Source organism: Gymnodraco acuticeps, unplaced genomic scaffold, assembly GCF_902827175.1.
Source record: "Gymnodraco acuticeps unplaced genomic scaffold, fGymAcu1.1, whole genome shotgun sequence".
In the NCBI taxonomy this organism is placed as follows: domain Eukaryota; kingdom Metazoa; phylum Chordata; class Actinopteri; order Perciformes; family Bathydraconidae; genus Gymnodraco; species Gymnodraco acuticeps.
The window spans coordinates 1,586,287-1,612,052 of NW_022992160.1; positions in this window are offsets into that span (position 1 = coordinate 1,586,287).

Genomic DNA, 25,766 nt, shown 5'->3' on the forward strand with positions numbered 1-25,766 from the left:
TATTGGCAAATAACAGTATTGGGAGTGATCATCTTCCGATTATAATCAAGTTTGATGTAAGTCATGTGGTTGAGCTAGATGGTATCATGAGATGGACCTTTTCTAAAGCAAATTGGGAGATGTTTGCTAAATTGTGTGATAATGAATTTGATCAGATTGATATGGCAGGAAGTATTGATGAAATAAATGAACAATTTACTTCAAATATAATTAAAAGTGCTAATCTAACTATTGGGAATAAAACTGGTAAACTTAGTAAATGTGTTAAGATGGTACCGTGGTGGAACAAAGAATGTAATGATGCAATTCGAAACAAAATCAGGCTGTTTTGGAAAGCTAAGAAAGACACATTCATTACACAATTTATTAGAATATAAAAAGGCACAGGCTCAGGTAAGGAACATTGTTAAAAGAGCAAAAAGGGAGTGTTGGAGAGGATTCTGTTCAAGTATTGGGAGAACTACACCATTAGATAAAGTATGGGGAATGGTTAAGAAGATGAGGGGAATAAGACAGCAGAGTAACCTGCCAGTGTTAGAGAATGGAGGGGAAATTGCCACCGGTGCTATGGATGGAGAAGGCAGAAATTATAGCTAAGAATTTTGTCAAAGTTCATTCTTCTGAAAATTTGACAGAAGAAGGTAAGATCAGGAGGCAGGAAGTGTTAGATGAACATCCTAATGTATATGAAGAAAGACATTCGTCGCAGAGTGTTGTAAATATACCTTTTTCTATTCAAGAGTTGAGAAGAGCATTAAGTAAGTGTAAAATGACTGCTCCTGGGAAAGATAATGTATGCTATATAATGTTGACCAAATTAAGTGATTTTGCATTAGGAAAGCTGCTGGAGATGTACAATAAGATTTGGGAGAAAGGGAAGCTGCCAATAATATGGAAAGAGTCTGTCGTTATTCCTATTAGAAAACCTGGGAAAGATCCAACCAGTGCAGGCAGTTATAGACCTATAGCTCTGACATCGCACTTGTGTAAAGTTATGGAAAGAATGATAACAGAAAGGCTGACATACTACATTGAGAAAAATGAACTAATGACTCTTTATCAGAGTGGGTTTAGAAGAGGGCTGAGTACTTTAGATCCACTGCTGTGCCTGGAGTCTGAAGTCAGGAAAGCCCAAGCGAATAAGGAGTGTGTTGTAGCTGTATTCTTTGATGTGGAAAAAGCTTACGATATGATGTGGAAGGAAGAATTATGAATAAAAATGGACATTATGGGTCTGGGAGGTAATGTATATAATTGGATTATGGATTTGTTGTTTGGCCGTGCCATCAGAGTCCGAGTTGGCAATTCATATTCTCGAAGGCATGACGTTGAAAATGGAACCCCGCAGGGGAGTGTAATTAGTCCTCTTTTGTTTTCTATCATGATAAATGATATATACACACAAGTAGGATCTGATATTGGTAAGTCACTTTTTGCAGATGATGGAGCTATTTGGAAAAGGGGCAGAAATGTAAAATATATTGTAGCTAAGATTCAGGAAGCCATTACGGAAATTGAAAGCTGGTCTCTGACATGGGGGTTTAGATTGTCGGTGGAAAAAACTGAAACTTTATTTTTTACGAGGAAAAGGATAAGTGAGGAGGTTAGGTTAAAACTTTATGGACAAGATCTAAGGAAAGTGAAGACATTTACATTTCTGGGAATATGGTTGGACGAGAGAGTCACATGGAGTACGCACATTGATAAAGTAGTGGATAAATGTAAAAGGGTTTTAAATGTTATGAGGTGCTTGGCAGGCACTAAGTGGGGGGCTGATAAAGCTGCTTTGAGGAACGTATACACAGCCTTAATAAGATCAGCCATAGAATACGGACTAATAGTGTATGGTTCAGCTGCATATTCTTCTCTTCAGAAATTAGATAGAGTCCAGGCACAAGCACTAAGGATATGCTGTGGGGCAGTCAGATCTACACCAGTGTTGGCACTTCAGGTAGAGGTCGGAGAAATACCAATTTCTTTGAGGAGAAAACAATTAATTGTTCATTACTGGGCAAATCTTCAGGGCCATAAAGATACTCACCCTACTAAACAAACTGTACAAACAAGTTGGGAAAGTAACAACATAAAAAAATAAAGTTTTTGTGTTTGTGTTTCAGAATTATGTAAGGAATTCAAAGTTAAAGAATGAAATATTAGTCTGACGGTGTTGTTATCAGCTGTTCCACCATGGTTGCTACCTCAACCTGTAGTAGATGTATCACTATTGAAACGGTTACATTCAATGAAAAACAAAATCAATGTACAGGCTCATGTGAACACTGTTCTACATGAACAATATGGGCACTTTATAAACATATTTACTGATGGATCCAAAAATCCAGAAAATGGTCTAACTAGTTGTGCATTTTATGTTCCTGAATTAAAAGTCAAAGTGAGAAAGCGTACGAGTGATCACATCGCAGTATATACAGTAGAGATGATGGCTATAGCACTTCAGTGGGTAGAGGAAACACAGCCAATGCGAGTGGTCATTTGCTCTGACTCCAGTGCAGCTCTGGAGAGTATAAACAACTTCTCTTCAGAATGTCGTCAGGATATTTTACATGACATTTTACACATCATGTTTAGGTTAGTTCATCTGGGAATTGTTGTTCAATTTGTGTGGGTTCCAGTGCATGTGGGTATTAGAGGGAATGAAGTAGTGGATCAACTGGCAAAATGTAGTTTGAAAGCAAACCAGATTGATATGATGGTACCCATCAGTCGATCAGAAGTCACATCTGTTACAAAAGTGGTTATCAAGCAACAATGGCAAAACCTATGGGACAGTAACACTAAAGGAAGACATTTATACCAGATACAAAGGGAAGTAGGAACAGGAAGCACTTGGGGGAGTAGTAGAAGAGAACAGAGCATTAACAGCAGGATAAAATTGGGACACTCTGGATTAAACTCATCACTGCATCTGATTGGAAAACATCCAAATGGCAATTGTGATGGTTGCCAACAACCAGAGACAATACAGCATGTATTTTTTAGCTGCCCGGAATATACAAGGCAAAGACTCATTCTGAAAACTGCACTGGAACAACTCAACGTCAAGGACATGGATTTCAAGTCAATATATGAAAGTGAATCAAGAAATGAAGCAAACAAGCTGATCTTCAAATTCCTCAAAAGTACTGGTTTGAGGACAAGGATTTAATATGAACATTTAATAACGCAACAGTAGGTGGCGATATATGCTCCAAGTGGAAGCGATTCGCCATTAAAAAGAAGAAGAAGAGGTCTCTTCCCCAATCTTAACGCCGGAGGAGGTTGTCCGTGGTCTTCCTCCTTCTTCTGCTTCAGGATCTGTAGATTCCGAGTGTTTTGTGTCTTATGTACTCTGGAGGAACAGGTAGTCTAGGTTTTCGCGGCTTTGTTTTCTCCCGCAGGGACTTGTTAGGTTTCTGGGTAGCGGAAGGAAGCTCTGGGTCCTACGGCCCGTGGTGTGGCTGGCCCAGGCCCCCTTTGTCCTTTTGTTTGTTTCCTGTCCTCCAGTGCATTGTTATTTGCCGGTTGGCCATGTAAGTACGGATGTATCAATAAATGAACACCGTTAAATGCTGTGTTTTCTATGTTGCGGGTCTCCCCAACGAGTCTCGACCATTAAGTAGAGGGCGGGTCGTAACAGTTGGTCTCCATCAGCCCTGGTCAATGAAGACAGAATCTGATAAGGACTGCAGAGAGTCCAGTTCCCAGGTTTGTCTCTGTGTGGATACAACTGGAACAGACCAATTGTGTGGAACGTATATATAGAACTTTATTGTCACATCAGCTCACTCTACACACACACACACATAGATGCACACACACATACATTAAAAAGCATGAATAGGAGGTGAGCCAGTAATCAGAGAACTCTTCAGAAGCTTAATCAGCATTGCTTGTCTGATGAGGAAGAACACTTGTGCTTTTTGTGGGCAGGAGCCTTCATTAATCATCCTCAAAAGAAACACCACTCCACCACGACTCCAGATGAGCACCCTCTTTCGCGGCAGAGTAGGACAAAAAAAAAACTGGAAGAAGAAAGGGGGAAAAGTAATTCATCCATTCCATCATTCATTTTCCAATCAGTCCAATCAGATTCGCTCAGCTTCAGAGTCCAGAGGTGTCGTGTTTCCAACGAACAGCAGACCTCTGAACGCCTCATTCCTGAAAGATGGACCTGGAGATATTCCCAGAATATTAGAATAGGCTGTTATAGTAAGTATTTATTTTTTGTTTTTAAGACATCCCAGTGCTTTTACAGAACACTATGTTGGGTTTAGACCAAGAAATGGCACCAAGGCCTCCATCTTTTTTACATTTTTATAAATAAATTCCTTTTATTGTCTATCCAGAAGCAATTGTATTTATTTATCCCATTTCTGTACTTCATCTTTTATTTATGTTACCTTGTCACCCAACTTATTTTTATAAAGTTTTTACAACTTATTTGAACAAATAAAACCACTTTCTGTCCTGAATCCTAATCAAAGGCCAAACTCCTTCTGTTTTAGGGTTTCAATCAGCATCCAGTGGGGGAAAGTATCAAAGTACATCTACTCAAGTACTGTACTTAAGTACTATGTTGAAGTACTCGTACTTTACTTGAGTATTTTCATGTAATGCTACTTTAAACTGTTACTCCCCTACATTTAAAAAGGAAATAATGTAATTTTATCAACTTTTTTTAATTGTATCAATTAATTCATGAATGTATTATGTATTGAACTATCGTGACTTCAGATGAATACGTTGCATTAAAAACATGTGATACCATTTGAACAAAATGAAACTCGTGCACTTTCTTTTTAAGCCCAAAAAGGTTACAATTATAAAATAATATATTGTAGAAAGTTCTTAACATCAATAATGTGTGTATCAAAACTTTGGTTGTCTGTAACAGTAAAATGCAGCTTAATGCAACAATATTAATGTAAAAGATATCACTGTCTGTATTTACTTACACATACTTATAAAGTAGGACTTTTTCTTGTAAGGGAGTTTACATGAGTATATTGCTACTGTATACTTCAGTAAAGGATCTGAGTAGCCTACTTATTCTTCAACTGATCATAATGCAGTAATTCCATATACAATGGGCCTTAAGCATAACAAATACTTTTGGTACTTAAAGTATATTTTGATACCAATATACCTTTGTAGTTATTTAAAGGTAGGGTATATAAGAATGGAGAAAGCAGCTCGAGTGCGCTAGAATTTGAAAATACACAGCCGGAAAAAATCTGCCACTTCCTCACAGAGCCCCTCCTCCAACACACACGAACGCGCACATGACCAATGAGGGCACGAGATACATTTGTGCCCAGATGGAAGGCTGACAGGCAGGTAGGCCATCCAGTTACTTTAGCCGGGCCGGCTCAGATGATTGGTCGTGCTTTTTACAGAACTACGGCTTCCACAGGTCAAAGCATTGAATGTATTCATTGCTATCGGGAAGTTAAGAGCATTCCATGGAATATAACAAGTGTTTCTGAAGTGAATTACCTATCCCCACCTTTTAGTATAATTTTGAATGTGGGACTTTTGACTCTTACTGAATACATTAACATTTTAGTATTTAAGTTAGAAATATGAGTACTGTTAGCAGCAGGTACTTGTTCATATATCTGACAGAGGACAGTGTCGGGCTGAGGCTGGTGTTTCCTGTTTAAATTAACTTACAGAACAACTCACAACACACATTGGGGAAGGATATTTGTACCTATGATGACTCATTTTGCCTTTTCATGTGAGGGAGATTTCAAAACAAATTACATCCTTTATGACATGAAGTGGCCTTTGGAGAGGAAGCACACTCTGATGAATCGGGGGGGGGGTTTCGTCTGGCCTCAGTCTGAGCAGCGTTATATTTCCAGGACACGCACACGGAGAGGCAATAATGTGATTCAACCAGGGACAGGGATATAATTAATATCACAGAGTTATTTAATTAAAATCTGAGCAGATGGAAAATAAAGCCACTCATTATTAGTATTTGCATAATGATCAGACAGGATTTATTTTTAAACATTACATCCTTACTTTTAATGTAATGTGATCTTCCTGGTCGAATGTACTTATTGTGAGTTGCTTTGGATAAAAGCGTCAGCTAAATGTAATGTGATTGTCTCCAAGAATGGACAGGTTTTTCAATATTATGGTGTTTTTCCTGATGTGTAAAGTATTATTTTCTGTTTCCTATCAAACTTCAGTCATTTCCTCATATTGTATCTATATTAATTATTTTTCTGATTCATCTGATTTGTTGATGCCAGATTGGAAGTGATTGAACATCAATGTTCCCTCATATTTGAAAATGAATTCCCGAATAGGAACAAACATGCTTAGCAAGATGACCCATCATTGATAAAGGATGTCCATTATGTTGTAAAATAAAATAATTTGAAACAATGTTCAGTACTCTAATCTTTATATACTATTTGCTTAGATGGATGTCACAAATAAATAACGGACGCCTTATATTTACTGTTCAGGGATGAATAATATCATTTTTTAAACCGCTCAGCTTTATGGATTAAAACACTATTTCTGGAGGGCCCTTTCTGACAGTGTTGCATTATGGGTTGTTTGTTGGTTAATGTTGCTAGAGTTAAGCAGCCATTTAGTGCTCCATTAGACCAACAAGAGCACTTTGTTTCAACTTGTGGTTTATGAAGCAAAGATCAGTGTATTCATATTTCCCCTGGTACACCCCCAGTTCTATTTCCATATTATTCAAAGCAGTATAACTGTGGCGGAGAGGGGGTGCGGTCGTCTTCCAACCAGCAGGTTGTTGGTTTGATCCCAGCCCGTGCAGTCAACATGTCGATGTGTCCTTGGGAAAGTTACTGAACCATGAGTTCATCCCGATGAGTGTTAGCTTCCCTAGAGCAAGTGGTGCTGCTCCGCATCAATGAGGGGTGAAAGGGTGTCGAAAAGACCCCTCAAAGTACAGTCCATTTATCAAACCAACAGTTACACAGCTACTTTTCAGTTGAGTTAAGACAGACCTATCTAATTTAGATACTTAGTAGGAATATGATATAAAAGTTATGTTGTGTATTATCTGTGCAGCTAAACTCAAGCTAAAACAACAACTATTTAACAAACGTAACGTTTTTTCTGAACAAGCACACGACTGTTTATCTCTGCTACAAGACTCCGTCTCCTCATCCATGAAGTGTAGCGCAAACGAAAAGAGACGTTTGATTTATTTTGTCTCTTCTCCCATTATGCAGATAGTTTAAGAGCTTAAAAACGCCAGTAACGAGATAGTTTCGTGCTCAATAACTGCTGTTATCAACAGCAATGTGTTACATTACTGCGTGATGTAACGCAAATATAATCTGATTACTGTAATGTGTTTGTTTTTACACTGAACTTCAACGAGGAGCCTGTCATAATATCTTCATTTCCATGTTGTCTTCTGTCGCGTTACGGTCTGATGTAAAATCCTGAGTGCAGTGATATATCTTGACCTTATTATGTAACTCAATCCATACTCTCTGTGAAAGGAATGTATTTTTCTATTGATTGCACTGTATCCTGTGAGGACTAGTTAAAATGGTAATCATCAGTTAAGCTCAGCCCTGCAGGCCCCTGAATAAAATACAGCCTTCAGCTACACTTTTCTGCCTGTGGACGGCACAGGGGAGCAGCCAATATTGATCCACAAAATATCTGCACATCCACTAATTCAGCCCGTGAGTTCACTGGAAACACTGCAACGCAGATCTGCAATGAGCTTTGTTTCTCTACGGTTCAAGAAGATGCTTATCTATTACCCGGAGAGATTTTCAATGAGGCCAAATTTTATTAAAAATCTGATTAAAATTATACCACAACACACTACTGAATCTCATAAAGGGAGCAGCAGCACAGCCATTGACCGTAGCACTCTCTCTCTCTGATGTCCAGTAAAAGAGTTCGCCCTGTCCTGTGGGGGGGGGGGGGGGTCTGAGAGGAACCTCTTGTGGTGGATCATTCAGGGTACTCTTTGCCCTCTTCATTTCAGCTGTTATTTTTTTTCACCAGGGAGGTGTGGAGATGTGACCTTAAGTTCAGCCATTACTACATCCTGCCAGCCTCCTATAACCCACGCTTATCTGACTAACGCTGCTTCATATTCAGTGCGATCCTCTGCACATGAATAAGGCATTCCTATAAAACACTGCAATAATAACTCACTTCCATTTGGACCAGACCTTATGTGACCTCTGTAAAGGGCTCAGCGTGTTAGTGGGCGGTTTATATGCAGAAGCTGGACCTCAATATACCACCGGCTGGGGCCTCCAAGAGCGTGCTATTGCTATTACAGCACACAACAATAAACGGGAGATTGTTTGAATAAAAACAACATTTAGCTGCTTATGTTTATCTGCTAAAGACTGTATTGTGTCTGCTATTCAGTCAGTGCAAAAGGCTAAGTGGACATTATTGAATTGAAAAAAGTATTTTCTAAAAAGTAATTGTGGCCCGACCGAAGTGCGTTGAGTCATTTTAATGTTTATATTTTACAATATGTTTTTCTGCAAATTAAATTAACTTCTTGGAAAATGAAACAGAATTTGCGGATTGACAAATATGATAGGTCTTCTTTATTTCAATAAAAACAGAGAGAGAAACATAATACCAACGTAGTTTGAGTGACAGCTAACGTTGGTAATATAAAAGCCATCCATGAGCAAATTGTGACCTCCGTTCTTTTAAGAAAGAAATCCATCCCGATGTCACAACGCTATAGAAGTCTTACGGCACTCTTTAAACGCCACTCAACAAGAAGCAAGGGGTGACATTAATATGTTAAGTGGTTAAAGGGTTTGTGAAAAATAATATTCTTATCTGATAGTGACACATGTAAAAGGTCAAGGGGTCAGATCAATCCTGAGATTTCTTTCTCTGGGGAATACAAATGTGTATATCACATTTCACTGCAATCTGTGCGGGAGCTTTCAGGCTCTGGACCCAAGTGTGGAAGAATGGAAAGACCCGTTCTAGTGAGCAGACCGAATGTGGAGGAACCATGATGCAAACAGATGCATTCTTGAAGGTGTCAAGTGAGACAATGTTGCATTGGCTGGAAAACAATACCATATTGTATGGATTACTATCATAGCACACAATATTGCACATTTCATTTAGCTGAGCTTTATCCAAAATGACTGACAATAAGTGCAATCAACCATGAAGATAGAAAATCAAATAATAATTATGCAAGTACTGTACATTAGCTTTAATAAGACAAACCATTTGTCTACTGCATTGAATGTTTTTCATAGCTACATACTGTACTTATTTATTTATTCAAAAATAAAGTTTTTTCTTTATTTTTATTTTTGTATTGGCCAAGGTGCAGTCCCAACAGGAGGGTTGTCAGTCTGACAGAAGGGAAGTGCCGCGAGGCATCCTTTAAATGTGACATCAACATAACACTGATTCAAGTTTCTGTATCAGAACGTTCTGACATTGCAGGATACAAAAAGTGCACTGTCAGCAGAAAAGGTCTCTTTCTTACATGTGGAAAAACAAACAAGAGGCTTTATTGAGAAACGTCAAAGTATCTGTTATGTCCTTATATTTTATGTGACATGGAAATAAATAAAAAAAACATCATTTTCACTGCAATCAGTGTTTGACTCAGGCTGATTTCAATAACCACATTGAAATCAGCATTGCAACACTTTAACAAAATACATCCTCAACAACCTTTTTGTCCATGATTAAGTAAGGCATAATGTAAAGCTTGAAGGTCATTAATGACAAAAGAACACAGGTTCTTGCATCACCATGCATTTCTTTGAGCTTAGTTTCAGTTCATTAAAACATTTTGCTTTGGGAAGAAACAAAGCTGTACTGCGGCTAAAAGTTGAAACTAACTTGTGAGAAAGGTCCCAGCATCACACAACAGTACCAATCAGGTAGCCGTGTAGCCATTCATTATTTATCAATTTTCATCATTTTACAATATGATTTAAATATTTTAATATTACATCTCAGATAAGCCCCGAGCCTGTTTTTCAGGCCTCAGGCTCGAAAATGATATTCCCAGAACAAATTACTATATTTTCACTTCTAAAAAGGGTTAAATTAATAATCTTTTTTTCTCAAAGCAATGATAAACCTGTGAGTTGGATGTAGAAGAGTCAGAATTTATAGATATTTTAAATAAATAAAACCCTCTGGGGTAACTGGATAATGGGTACTAAATGGACTCACACAGTTTAAAAAGGGAAATGCATTTGAAGTAGGTCTAATAAAAAAATAAAAAGCTATTCAAAAATTATTTCAAAATGACCACATGAGTATAAATATATAATGTAGGTCTTGTGCTTATTAATGTTAATTATTGAGAACAATGCAGTTAATCAGAAACATTTCAAAATGTATTCCTCAATTTGTATGTTTTTTTAAATTTGTGGAATATCCATTTTTAGCAAACAGGCCACGTTGGTTTCTGAGCCACTGCATTAATCCATGTTCTACCAGGCTTATACATATTATGGTCTGTGTGTTTCCTGAGCAGGGGGGGGATGGGCCAGACACGAGAGAAGAAGGACCCATGAATAATAATGCGTAGGGAGGCCCTGAACACTGCTGTGAGGCTCTTATTGGTGTAGGATAAATCCATACTGTGCGCCTCATCTGTCGGGAGCTGCTTCCCAAAGCCGCTGTCATCCCTAATAATTTATGGATGCAAAACAGAGGAAAACATTAATCCGAACTGTGCCACTGTCGACAAGCCTTGCAAATGCTTTGTCTCAAACAATCCATGTGAAACACAAAACATTTCAGTCATGACACCGATGAGTGTATCGAAAAATCAAACATTTTTCATGCACAGCTCATAGGACACATTTTAACATTTGCATATAAACTAAATATGTAAAATCCTAGAGCATAGCAAATAATGAAGAAAAAGATGGCGGAGCAAGATGTACTGAGCATGTCCACCTTTTTCCAGGAGGGTTCTACTGCTACTCAAGTTTGCTGCTAGTGACGGCAAAGCAGGTTGAGAGTAGGGTGACCAGGTGTCCCGCTTTGTGCGGGACTGTACAGCATTTTTATCATTTGTTCTACACATTTAGCCGATGTCCGCATTTGATTGACAGTCGCCTGTCTTAAACAAGGCTTTTATACAAAGGTGTGTAGAAAACGAGAGGGCTATCATCACCATTAGCTGTGTCAGATGTTAATCAATCAACAGTGACTTGTATTAACTTATGGGTGTAGCCGGTGGAGGGCGAGAGTGATTGTCAGATTTGCCAGATTTTTTTTAAATTGCGCACGGAGGTAAATATATTTTGAAGCGACGCTTCCCCAAAACTCATAAGAAAGGCCTGGCTCATAACGAAAATATCGATCTATGGATATATCCCTGGCGCTGTACAATAGCTGCCCATTGCTCCTACTACTAGGATGGGTTAAATGCAGAGGCCACATTTCACTGTGTGTGCTGTGTGCTCTGCATGTGTGACCATTAAAGAGGGTTTCATCCCTCCAATTATATCTATCTCTCTATAGTCCTCCTGAAACCAAAAGAGATGAGGTAACAGCAGCTGATCATTTTGAATTACCTGAAAAACAGGGATGGGGTTCAACAGGTTAATAAACGTTTAGCACACAGGTCAGCAGACTGTGGCAGTAAACTAGCTCCGGTAATTTTTTTCTGGTCAATATAATTTGTTATGTTAATTCCATTCAAAACTAATATAATGAATTCCTTCACTTGCATAGTTTGTGCAAACATTAAACCAAAGTAAAGCGTTGTTATTCATATTTATAAGCTAATAGTTTAATAGAAATTGTATTCTTAAGGGTTAGATAGACATTATATAAACATCTAATCTAGCTCTTAGCAACGCAGTAACATGTCCCGCATGTGGCTTGTTGGCACCTGGTCACCCTAGTTGAGACTGATTTCCTTGCACAAGTGCACCTTCACTAAATTCACTTTAGCAGCAGTTATTTTTAATCCTTTTATTTTTCTGTTGGACCCTCCACTTACAGTTATTGATTTCCTATATTTCAAGGGAATTTCCCTGGGACCAAAAACCCCTAAGTAAATACATTAACTTTCATTGTGGACAGAAGATCCATCCAAGTGAATTTAACATGTTTCAGCCTAAAACCTACTTTTAAATCCAGACTAAAGACTTATCTTTTTGTCGCTGCTTTTAATTGAACTATTCATATCTTAAACTGCACTGTAACTTTTATCCATGTATTTTTTCTTTTAATGTTTCTTTTATTATCTTTTCTTTTTAATGACTGATTTTAAATGCCATTTTCTTAATGTATTTTGTTTTTTGTAAAGCACTTTGAATTGCCTTGTGTTGAAAGGTGCTATATAAATAAACTTGCCTTGCCTTGCCTAAAACTGTAATCTGAGGCGGTGAGATTTCACATAGTATGGGGAGGTAGAGAAACAAAAAAGAGAATACTGGAGGACAACAACAGAAACAACTGGAGATCTGAGTGAATTCTAAGATCAGTCTCAGCTGAACGCAAACCCAAGAGCACAAACAAACCCAACTGATAACACACACACACATACCATGTATACATCACCTCAGGGGACATTACTTTGACTTACATGCATTTCCTGGAGACTTATCCTAACCTTAACCATAACCAACACATGCCTAACCCTTACCAAGTCTTCACCCTAAAATTAATGATTCCCCTGATGGGGACCTCCATTTTGTCCCCATAAGGGAGGCGAGTCCCCACATGTGATTTAGGTCCCCACAAGTATAGTAATGCTAGGCCACACACACACACACACACACACACACACACACACACACACACACACACACACACACACACACACACACACACACACACACACACACACAGTTGGTCTGTACATTGCTAGCAGCTGGGTTTAGCATCCACAGTCCAGACTTTGCTGTTCGGGCTAAATAAACATGACCTGCAATAACAGGCAAGAGAGGTGAACATTTTTCAGTCTGAAAAATATGGAAATAACCTTGTTTGTTATTTCGTCATTATATTGGCTAAACATTTTCTATCTTTTGAGGTCTCCATCAGTGTATAAACGGAACTCTCTTCCTGCTCTATGATAGATGACTTCCTGACTGATATGTGAATGCTTTTGAAGCATGAGAGGCTATTATTGCTCCATGAATCTGGAAAATGTCAGGATTTTGTGTCCAAGTTACAAATAGCTGCTGTTGAGTTGCTAAGAGAGGAGGTCAAAACTAAGGACTACAAACACTGCCATTTGCATTCTGTCTTGTTCCAACATTTAGCGCTGTCTGTTACCGCAATCCTTCCAATCTTCAAGCTCGTTTTGTTTCCTAAACATAATTGGCAAGAATAATGGAACTAAATAAACACTAATGATGGCTAGGCTAATCAATGAGTCATTGAATTCAGATGAAGCACCCATTGAAGCCAGCTATCGTGGATACAAAGCAGATAAAGGCCGGCTTCAGCTGCCAAGGCTCTGCTCTTTGACTGGCTGTGTGTAGGATGTAAAGGCAAAGTATTCAGTGAGAAATGAGGAGAACATACAGTTGGTTATTGCCCTGTCAATGGTAATCATGACAGCATAGATAACACAAGAAGTTTTTCCTTGTACGATGTGAGGGTCTAAGGACAGAGGGTGTCGTATTGTCATACTGATATTTTGTACAAACTGTAAAGTCCACTGAGACAAATGTAACATTTGTGATATTGGGCTATATAAATAAACATTGATTGACATTGATTGATTGACAAGATGGACCTTTATTTATCCCCGTGGGGAAATTCAGTCACATCACATGTTCTCAGATCCTGCCACAACAGAGAGCTATATTCTAAAGTAGTATAGTTACATGTGTGATGTCTTTCAGTAATTGAAATACTGGCAGAATATCTCTTGAAAGCAGAGGTGGGGCAACCCCTGCGAGATGGAGTTCATGACTTTATGAGCTGTTCATGAGCACTCATGAAACATTCATGAACAACTCATTATATGTTCACTTGTCATGTTCATGAACCAAAATTCTTAAAATGCTCATGAACCATTTTAAAGAGCAGTTCATGAAATTTTTATGAACATTGTTCATTCATATAAAGTTCCTGTTTCGCTCATGACAGACTTTTATGAGCAATTTATGAACTTTTCATGATCCAGCCAATCACAAAATTATAATTAAAACCCCAAAAAGTTTGCATGAGCATTACATGAACTTTTCATGACTATGAGCATTTCATGAATTTTGGATGATTGTGGCAAGTTCAGAATATTTTTGAATATTCATGAGCATTTTATGAACTTTTGATGATCAGTGTGATGATTTTAAAGACCTCTTGAATATTCATCTACTATTTGAACATTTCTTTATTTTTTAAAACTTTTAATCTTAAAACAAAAAATAGTGCATTTGAAACTGAACATTATCTGTATTTATTTTGGTGACATTCATATCATTTTATGGTTTATCTGTACTGTTTGAGAAGCAGTACGAGTAAGTAGCGCCAAGGTGGAACCTTTGGCAGGTGAGCGGTGACATCTGGGTTATCTTAGGGGGACACTTCCGCCCCTCCAGTCAGAAGCAATCCAGACGATCAACCGGATCCTGTGTATAATTATTGCTGCTGCACTTTTCTGTTTTCTACAGGTCAGTACATGATGAAAATGATCGATGTTAACTTGTGTGAATTAGATATGATGTTGGAGATGTTTAGGAGAGTGTGTCAGAAAGTTTTGAGCATGTTTGACATAGTAACGGTATTTTAAAAATACTAAACTGTTGGCAATAATAGATGCCATTTTCGCGGGCTTCAGCCGCGCCTGGGTAAATGTGACCTGAGCGAAGGCTCGCAGGCAGGTTAGCTGCTGCGCACGGGTAATATGTTTTGTTTACCTGAGGGAAGTCTTGCAGGCACATTGCCTTGTTTTTTGTTTATTAACATTGACAGTGTATTTTTGTGATCTCCATAATATGTTATATTTGGTAAAGATAGATATATTGATAGAAAGTATTATTTGATAGCGTTATGTGTTTATATTGACTATGTTGCATTTCTCCTTGAGATACAGTAATGGACTGTGACAGACGGATAACTTAAATGGAGAAATGTGATGTTTGTAAAGTACAGCTATTTGAATGTAACTGTGTACTTTGAATTTTGAATAAGAAGCAATCCAGACGATCAACCGGATCCTGTGTATAATTATTGCTGCTGCACTTTTCTGTTTTCTACAGAAATAATTTATTGTTGCTGTGGTACCCAAGCTTTTGGGACCCGTAACAAAAAAATGTGTGCAGCTGAGTGTCAAGAACTGTGCTTCAAATAGTGATAGGATTAATTATAGTACTCCACCTGTATACATGTATGTTTGTTAATTTGAATAAAGTTCCATTGTGATTGACATAATTGTTGTTTTCTATGGTTGCCAATTGACCCACAGTCAATGGTTCATGTACATGAACAGTTCATGAACAGTTCATAGCCAGCCATTGAATTATATTCAGTGACTGGGTATGAACTGTTCATGAAGTTGTTATGAACAGTTCTTGATATGTTCATGAACCATGGTTAATTCATGAACAATTCTTGAAATGTTCTTGGTTGAATACTGAATATCCCTACACTCACTGAAAACTCCATTTCATGAATTGTTCATGACCCTGCCTAAAACCATATTCCATGAATTGTTCATGAACCATTCCAGAACAGGATTTTCACGAGTAGTTCATGAACTGCCCTAGTGCCATTTAATGTTCATGGAACTTTCATGAACAGTTCATCAACTTTGTTATGAGCTGTTTATGAGCTGTTCATGAATATGGTTCACTAATATTCCATGAACTTTTCATGACAAGTTCATGAACAGTTCACTATCATCTCACCGGGGTAGTACTCAGATATTGTACTGAAGTAAAAGTCCTGCATTCAAAATGTTACTCAAGTAAAAGTAGAAAAGTATGAGCATCAAAATAATAGTTAAAGTACCTACAGTAAAAGTAGATAATCCCGCATAATCCTGCTTTATCCGACAATTTCTTAGTAACTTTTGAAGTACTGTTACTAGACTACAAAGCATTAGTCAAAAGCTCCTGCAGCAGAAACCTATCTGTTAGTGCTATAGCCAAATTTAAGGAAGAGATTCCACCAATACTTAACTCGATAGCATGTCTGCATGTAAGGGAGGAAATGTATACAAAATGTACACCACCCCAAATTGATCATGTTGTTGATAGTGCTACAGATGCGCTGCGAATAAAATTAGACTCTGTTGCTCCTTTGAAAAAGAAGAAAATAAAACAACATAGATTAGCTCCATGGCATAATGCCGAAACCCGCAAAATAAAGCAAAAGTCGAGACAACTTGAAAGGATATGGCGTTCCACTAAACTTGAAGAATCTCGTTTAATTTGGCATATTACTCTCAATGAATATAAGAAAGCACTGCGTAAAGCGAGAGCAGCCTACTACTCTTCATTAATAGATGAGAATAAGAATAATGCAAGATTTCTTTTCAGCACTGTAGCCAGGCTGACAGAGAGCCACAGCTCGATTGAGCCTTCTATTCCCATAGCACTCAGTAGTAATGATTTTATGTGCTTTTTTAACGATAACATTGTTACTCTTAGAAACAAAATTAATGACCTCTTGCCTTTGACCAGTATAGTGTTATCAACAGCTCCCGGAAACGTAAGTTCTAATATTACACTAGATAGTAAACTAGAATGCTTTTCAGCCATAAACCTTGAACAATTAAATTCAATGATTATTTCTTCTATACCATCAACGTGTATGTTAGACCCAATTCAAACTAAGCTGTTGAAGGAAGTTTTTCCATTAATTAGCACTTCTTTATTAAATATTATGAATATGTCTTTATTATCAGGCTATGTTCCACAATCATTCAAAGTAGCAGTGATAAAACCGCTTCTTAAAAAGCACAACCTCGATCCAGAGGTTTTAGCCAACTATAGACCTATTTCTAATCTTCCGTTCCTCTCAAAAATTCTTGAGAAAGCGGTCGCAAAACAGTTGTGTGATTACTTAAAAAACAATGATTTATTTGAAGATTTTCAGTCTGGCTTTAGAACACATCATAGCATAGAGACAGCTCTGGTTAAAGTCACAAATAACATTCTAATAGCCTCTGACAAGGGACTTGTCTCTATTCTTGTTTTGCTCGATCTCAGTGCTGCATTTGATACTATCGATCATGATATCCTATTGCAAAGACTAGAGCACTTAGTTGGCATACAGGGAACTGCTTTAGACTGGTTTAGGTCCTATCTATCTGAACGCTCTCAGTTTGTACGTGTCAATGATGAATCTTCCACGCAAACCAAAGTTAGCCATGGAGTGCCACAGGGCTCAGTGCTCGGACCTATTTTGTTCACATTATATATGCTTCCGTTAGGCAATATTATAAGGAATCATTCTGTAAACTTTCATTGTTATGCGGATGATACTCAACTATATTTATCAATCAAGCCTGATGAAATTAATCATCTAAATAAAATGCAAGACTGCCTCAAGGACTTAAAAACGTGGATGACCTTAAACGTTTTGATGTTAAACACGACCAAAACTGAAGTTATTGTACTCGGCCCAAATAATCTACGAAACAAACTATCTAAATATATATTAACTATGGATGGCATTAATTTGGCCTCCAGTGAGACTGTAAGGAATCTTGGTGTTATATTTGATCAGGATTTATCCTTTAACGCCCACATAAAATCAATTTCAAGGACCGCCTACTTCCATCTACGTAACATTGTAAAAATCAGGCATATCTTGCCTCAAAACGATGCAGAGAAACTAGTCCATGCATTTGTTACTTCAAGGCTGGATTATTGTAACTCTTTATTATCAGGGTGTACCAAGAAGTCAGTCAAGTCGCTTCAGCTGATTCAAAATGCTGCAGCTCGTGTACTAACCAGAGTTAGGAAAAGGGACCACATTACTCCTGTTCTGGCTGCCTTACACTGGCTCCTTATATTACATTACATTACATGTTAGTTGTTAGATGCTTTTATCCAAAGCGACTTACATACTCAATACTGTGGGCAATCACCACAGGAGCAATGTGGGGTGAAGTGTCTTGCCCAGGGACACAACAACATGCTGACTGACCTGTGACCCCCTGACCCGAACACCAAAGCACACAAAATTATTCTTCTCGCCTACAAAGCCCTTAATGGGCAGGCGCCATCTTACCTTAAAGAACTCATTATACCCTACTGTCCTACTAGGGCATTGCGTTCCAAGAATGCAGGGTTGTTGGTTGTTCCTAGAGTCTCTAAAAGTACAATGGGAGCCAGAGCCTTTTCTTATCAAGCTCCACATTTGTGGAATCAGCTTCCAGTTTGTGTTCGGGCGGCAGACACCCTATCCGTTTTTAAGAGTACGCTTAAGACCTTCCTTTTTGATAAAGCTTATAGTTGATAAAATAATCGAATAAGAGTGCATTGACGTAGATACGTTGTGCATCTTCACCTATACATCTTAGTTCTTACTTTTTTCCCTCACTGATGGTATAGATGTAATCTGGTTGTGTGTGTAGACGGTGGAAGATCTACGTCTGGATCCTGAGTCGTTGCTGATCCTGTTGCTGCGGTCCTGTGTCCTGGAGCCTGGGTCATGTGTCCTGGATCCTGAGTCCTGGATCCTGAGTCCTGGATCCTGAGTCCTGGATCCTGAGTCCTGGGTCATGTGTCCTGGATCCTGAGTCCTGGATCCTGAGTCCTGGACTTCGAGTTGTGGCAGAACCTATCACTGCGGTCCTGCCTGACTCTCACCATACTACTTCCCTGATGGCTCCCACAGGATTGTTGACATTCTCGTGGATTCATCTTCTTATTATAGACACATGCATTTCCAAACATTTGGTCTACCTACTTGAGCAAATGAACATAGTTACTTCAACTGTACTTGAAAGCTTAGGAAATCTGATGTCTTGTTGCCTGTAGGTCCTGATAGAAGATGACTCCCTGCTGCAGGATGTTGAATTGTTCTGCATTGTGGAGACATCTGAACCCTAACAGGTGGTCTTCACATCAGGAAGTACAGTCTGTTGGTGCAATATGATGTTGAGCCACCAGTGTTTGAAGACTTGAATGAAGGCAGCGGAGTGAACTGAATCAGAGGAGAGAAGTATTTATTGGTGAAGCCTCGTTAGCAGAGACGACAGAAGGTTCTGATCCTAGGTCAGTTGCAGGTGGAACAGGTGAGGATGAAAATACATGAAGGTCATCTGACTGAAGGATGGGCAATATTATCACTGTCCGGCTAAAATACACCAGTCAGCAAGTGACCAAAGACCCTGTGAAACTATCTCCTTAAGCTGAGAGGGGCCTGGACGGAAGTGAGGGAATGCAGATTTTATTGCAGGTCTTTCTTTGTGATCAGCCACAGTTATGAAAACTGGCGGCAATTATGGTGAAATAATTACTTAGAAATCTGCAAAGATACAAGGATAACTATCTATATTTCATCCCCAGCCCCCCCAATGGAATAATACAGTATACTAATGGGTTTTATGTGTGATTAATAAACATCACTTGAAAGAGATTACACTTGTTTTTTAATTTTTGTTTCTTATGTAGCCTACATCACGAAAATAAAAATAAAATGATTTAAATTCATTTGAAATCAAGCCAACTTTTTTACTTCTTGAGAGCACAGGAGATTTGCACATTTTATATTTACCGACCAGTCATATAACCTGTGTCATTTCAGGGAGGGTCACGAATAAATTCGAACCGGAAACGATAAGCAGAATCAGAAGGGTTATCTCAAAATGATGCCCAACCCTAGCAATGACAATAATAATGAAGTTGTCAAGATATGGCACATTGTTAAAATATCAACCCCCCATCCTTTACAGTTATCTTCTATTCACAGTGAGACCTGCATAACATTTAGTGAGGACAGCGATGTTGCTTTCTGTTTTCACTGGAGACAGCATGTTGCAGGAGACATTCAGACTGAGGCCTGATGGATTGTGGGTCTTAATGATGTTCCCCACATTGTGTTTGACCGTGGCACAGGTGGGAAGCTGAGAGGAGGTCTGAGGCTGTTATGTGGCCTCGCCAAGCACAGGTCACCGGTCCTGCCTGCAAACACAACACACAGTCCAAGGTACCGGCCCCCTTCCAAACACCATAGAACACAAGTGGAAGTCATCATTTAAATCAGTCCCGCCATACAGAACAACACTAAAAACGAAAACAGAGATTGCCAGTTTTCAAAAATACTCTAAAAAAACTGAAATAATATTAAGTTGAAATAAACCAACTCAATAGTTCTAACCTGAAATGACATTTGTTTTTGACATTTGTTGACATAATACATTGAATTATAGTCAACTTTTCAGTTTTTTCACTGTAGTTTGATGATCTTCTGGTATTTATTGCAATTATTTCTAAGGAGTGAAAAAATCTCTTAGAGGAAGTTCATCCAGGGTAAAAGGATAAGAATCAGAATGTGATATCTTGCGCAGGCTTGCCTTGGAGAGCCAGTGTGTGACCCTCTTGACCTCCATGAGATCACCTGAGCCAGCCATTGTGATTTATGCAGCATCAAAAACAAGGTGACGTCTCTGAGGGCTGGGGCTGGGCGGTGCTGTTGATGGGGGAAACAGATACCCCCCCCCCCCTGGAAGTTTCTCCAGATCTCAGAGAGGCCATTAGTGTTGTTTTGAACTCTTAGCCCAAACATGTTGAATGATGCAGGCTTTCAGAGAGACAGGCAGCTACAGTGAAGGCAGTGACAGGACATCCTTTCCCCGGATAGGCTGTCCTGCATGTCTGAGCTGGCACAGTCCTGACAGAGGGTGAAAGGAACAACACAGTTAGTGATGAACTGGAACACCTAAGCTGTCTGCCTGAGGCTGGTACTGGTTTGTGAATCTGTGAAATTCCCCAAAGCTTCCCTATTCGTGACCATTTACCCCAAACCAATCCTTCTCTGACATACTCTATGGCTGATATAAGGAAGTGATATCCAGGGTTGGGGAGGCTACTAGCTAATGAAGCTACAAGCTACACTCCCTTAGAGTAGCTTAGCATCACTATACACATATGTGTCCGGGGACAGCCCGAGTTGAACACAATGAAGCTATTTCACATCAAAGAATATTCACGTTAATAAATATATAGAACATAAACATATTATTTGTAGCTGTAATGTAGCCTTTTAGTCTCTCATGGAGTCCTATTCCCAGTAGCAAGGCAAGTTTATTTATATAGCACTTTTCAACACAAGGCAATTCAAAGTGCTTTACAAAAAATGAAAGAGATTAAGAAAATGGCATTTAAAATCAGTCATTAAAAAGAAAAGCTAATAAAATAAACATTAAAAGAAAAAAATACATGGCAGTCAATTAAACATTAAAAGAAAAAAGTACATGGATAAAAGTTACAGTGCAGTCTAAGATATGAATAGTTCAATTAAAAGCAGAGACAAAAAGAAAAGTCTTCAGCCTGGATTTAAAAGTAGTCAGAGTTGCAGCGGACCTGCAGGTTTCTGGGATTTTGTTAGCCTACATAGAAACTGCCGGATGCTAGCTTAGCAAATATAACAAAACAAATCTTGCCGATTTGGACAATCGTGGAGTGGTTTCGGAGGTTATTGAGGATCCTGAATCAATTTCTGATTTTTTTTTCAGTTTTACCAGGAAAGTTTGGGTTGATTTAGAAGTTTTAAGGACTCGAAACTGCAATTTTTCCTCCTCAAAATGTCAGAAATGTATTCAACATCCTCAAAAACCTTCAACATTTTCCAAATCGGCCGATAAATTGTTTAGCTTTTGTCTGCATGCTAATTGAGGCAACTTAATTAATGATAATTGCCTAACATATGCAAGTTAGCATCCGGCAGTTTCTATGTGCTGGGGACCCCTACTATATATTTCTGTCATAAAACTGTAATTACTCAGCATATCCGGGTTCACAGTGCTGGCAGATAGACGATATACATGCTTTGTGGAAATGCATGTTCAAATCAATTATTATTTGGTTCACTGAAATGCATTAAACACCCTTGAAAACAAAGACGCTAACTTTCCCACTTTATGGAGTTAAGGTACATGTTAGCAAACATTTGCTGCATTCATCCAATAACTAAGGAACATTTGCAATTGTGGAGTTGTGTTTGAGTCCTTCTGACAAATATAAACTCATAAATGAAGTATCTGGGTCTTTACTGTGCCGCTGTTTTAACTTTGCTTACGTTAATTGTCTGATTCTTCAGAGTTTACTGCGGCAGCTGAAAACAAGGGTGAAATATGAAGGACACAATAATTAGCAAAGAATCTACATAGAGCTGAGGGGAACTGAGTTGGACGATCATTTTATGTGGATTTATCGATATGCCCACACCTTTCACTTTCCTTGTAGTTATTTATTTCATTGGTTGTATTAATTATGGTGCTTTAAGTTGTTTGTCTTAAAATATCTGATTACCGGACCACAATTCCTGTTTACGGAGGGAAATAAGCGCTGCGGATCACACGCTTTCGTTCTCTAAACCACGCAAAATGAATGAATAGCCCAGCAGAGATAACAGCTCTACATTTTGAATGCGTCTTGTAGCCAGTGGGGCCACTGACATGGATTAGCAGGAGATGGAGTGACAGATGACACCCCGAGGGAGCGGGGGGGAAAGAGAGAGTGCTGTTGCGGCTGTTGTCCACTGAACACACTCATCGATATGTCATTAAACAATGACAGCGCCTCAGGCTGTTTAATGAAGTGTTTGCAATGTGATTTGGTTCTTAATAGCAGAGGTATTAAGGAGCATCAGATCCTCACCAGCTCCTGTATACTAAACAGCAACCCACGACAAGGCCTTATAATGCACAATCACAAATACTGTCAGCTAGGAGGAGAAGGATGAAGCTGCAGGAAATATTGCGTAGGAAAGGCTGAATGCTACCCAGAGAAAAAGAAACACACTTTATAACAGTTCATTCTTCATCTGCTCTGATCAATTTCATTAAAGTCAACGTTTCAATTGTGTCAGTGCTCTGGCATTATTGCGCTCACACACAGCAGGACTTGACATTGGGCCAACATGTCCAGGTCCACAAAAGGGCATCATGGTATTTTGTGGAATGTTGGATGTATCAAGATAATGTTTTATTCCATCAGCTAAAATATTATAGTTTAGGGCAACCCACTAGGTGAGAGAAATGGAAACAATCAAAACAAGAGGAATCAGGTGTTACTTTGGAGATAAGAAAGTGTTTAGCTGAAACTGCATGTGTGGATTTGTGTGCCGATGAGTGATGTGTGCTTTTAATCCCGCTTCGTTGGTCTTTCTTTACATTACATGTCATTTGTTAGACGCTTTTATCCAAAGCGACTTATTTTATTTTATTTAATCATTTGAACCGGGACATTTGAACCGGGACAATGCACATTGATGAACAAACTAATGCTTTCAAATGTAAATTAGCCGGATTTTAGCTTTGCGCTACTTTCCATCCGTAGTCCCGTCACATACAACATGTATGAACATGACAGTTATAGACATGGCAAAAATAAATACATGATATACAGAAAGAGCATGAGCAGCATAAGCATTTACCACATGGCAGTACAGTGTAGCAGCTATGACATATAAAGTGCAAGAGAAGATACAAGCGCTACATAAAGTGCAAGAGGAGATACCCCTGTGTTAAAGTGCATTTAGCGGTGATTGCACGTCTGTTTGTTTCTCAACCATTCTCTGAGTTTACCTTTGAAGCTATTGACAGTGGGACAATCCCGTATCTCAGTTGGGAGGCTGTTCCACAATGGAGAGGACATTTTGTTCAAAAGTGGTCCGTCTGCGGTGGACCTCACAGTCTCCTCTGGTTTCTGACCTAGTGCAGCGTCCAGTGTGTTTTCTGTGGATGAATTCCCCTAAGGGAGGGGGGGGTGGCCGTCCATGTAAACATTTATAAAAAAACACATACTTTTAAAAGACTTAAAATGGTCAAAACTCAAGAAATTGTGTTTTTCAAGGATGGTACAGTGGTGGTATGAATGTGGCTTTCTGTCAAACACCTTGATAGCTCTCTTGTACAGCTGTTCTATGGGTTTCAGGTTTGTGGCTCAAGCAAACGACCAGTTTGTCAAACAGTATTCAATGTGGGATAGAATCATGCAGTGGAGGAATGACTTTGCAGCATTGACAGTTAAGAAAGGTCTGATTAGTTTAACATTTTGCAAGTTAAATTTTGACTGGTCGTTTACTGAACATCATGCATACTGTTTTTTTTACATTTAACTGTAAGCAAATGTTGTTCAGCCAGAGGTGAACCTTGTCCAAAGCATTTGAGAGACCTTTTAAACCAATGTATCGAAACTGCCGAAAACTTGAAATACGTCAGCTTTGTAAGGAGCACTTGGTGGTCAACGGTGTCAAAAGCCTTCCTGAGATCAAGGAAGACAGCACCTAAATATGGGCTTGTGTCCAACATACATTTAACCTTTTCCACAAAGACACAGTTAGCTGTCTCAGTGGAGTGGTGAGCACGGAAACCAACCTGCATTGGGTGGAGTGGAGCGAAACCTTTGTCTAAATGTTTGGTGATTAGTTTTGACACCAATTTCTCAGCTATCTCAGAGACACAGGGGAGGATGCTGATTGGTCTGTAATTGGACATTATTGCCTTATCCATTACATTACATTACATCCAAAGCAACTTACATACTCAATACTGTGGGCAATGGGTGAAGAGTCTTGCCCAGGGACACAACAACATGCTGACTGCATGGGGTTTGAACCTGTGCTCCCTTGATCCGAACACCAACGATCTACCCACTGCGCCACATGCCTCCATATCCCCAGACTTAATGATCAGTGTCACCGTGGCCACCTTCCAGGATGACGGAACTTCCCTCGTGCTGATAGATTGATTTACTAGCATACTAATTGGTTTTATTAGACCGTCGATATGTGTTTTTATAAAGTTGGTGTCTAAATCATCTGCATCCCTAGCCTTAGAACCTCTTAACCCCAAGATTATATTGTTTACCTCCACCTCTGTGTTTTCCTCCAGGTCAATAACGGGGTGTGTATCCACAGTCGGGCTATGGGAGACCTCAGATGCCTGACAAGAGCTTTGTAATGTCCAGAGCACTATTTATAAAATACACATTGAGAGAGCTGGCCAACACTGCAGGGTCTTTTATCAGGGCATCATTGATTTTTAATTCTAGAGCATTATTTTCCTGTTTTGTTTGTTTACCTAATTATTTAAAATGTGCCAAACTTTTTTACCGTTACCTTTCGCACCTTCAATGATATTGATGAAAAAGTTAGCTTTGGCCTGTCTTATTGTTTGTGTTACCTTGTTACGAGCATGAGTGCATTTCTGTCTATCAGTAGATAGTCCGGATTTCAAGCTCTGCTTCAATAGTTGGTCTCTAGATTGCATTAGATTCCTGCACTGTAGATGCAGCCCTCTCCTTGAGAAGGAAGACATTGTATCATTCATTTTTAGATATAAACAGATCACTGTTTTCACCAATGTCTTCAGAGGACAGAGTGTCCCCCCAATCAATCATTTCCACTGCATCCATAAAACGTTGTTGCAGGTGTTTGTGGATGAAGCGAGAAACCAAGGCAGGGGTTTTAGGTGCGGCCATGAACCTTTTTTTGTGAGTTTCCTGGTAAAAAGAACAAGATTATGGTCAGAAAGACGAGTCAGTAAGTTGTAGGTTTTAACTATTCTGTCAACTTTGTTAGTGAATAAAATATCATAGTCTTGGAGGTTTTGGTTATTCTAGTCGGTTGATCCA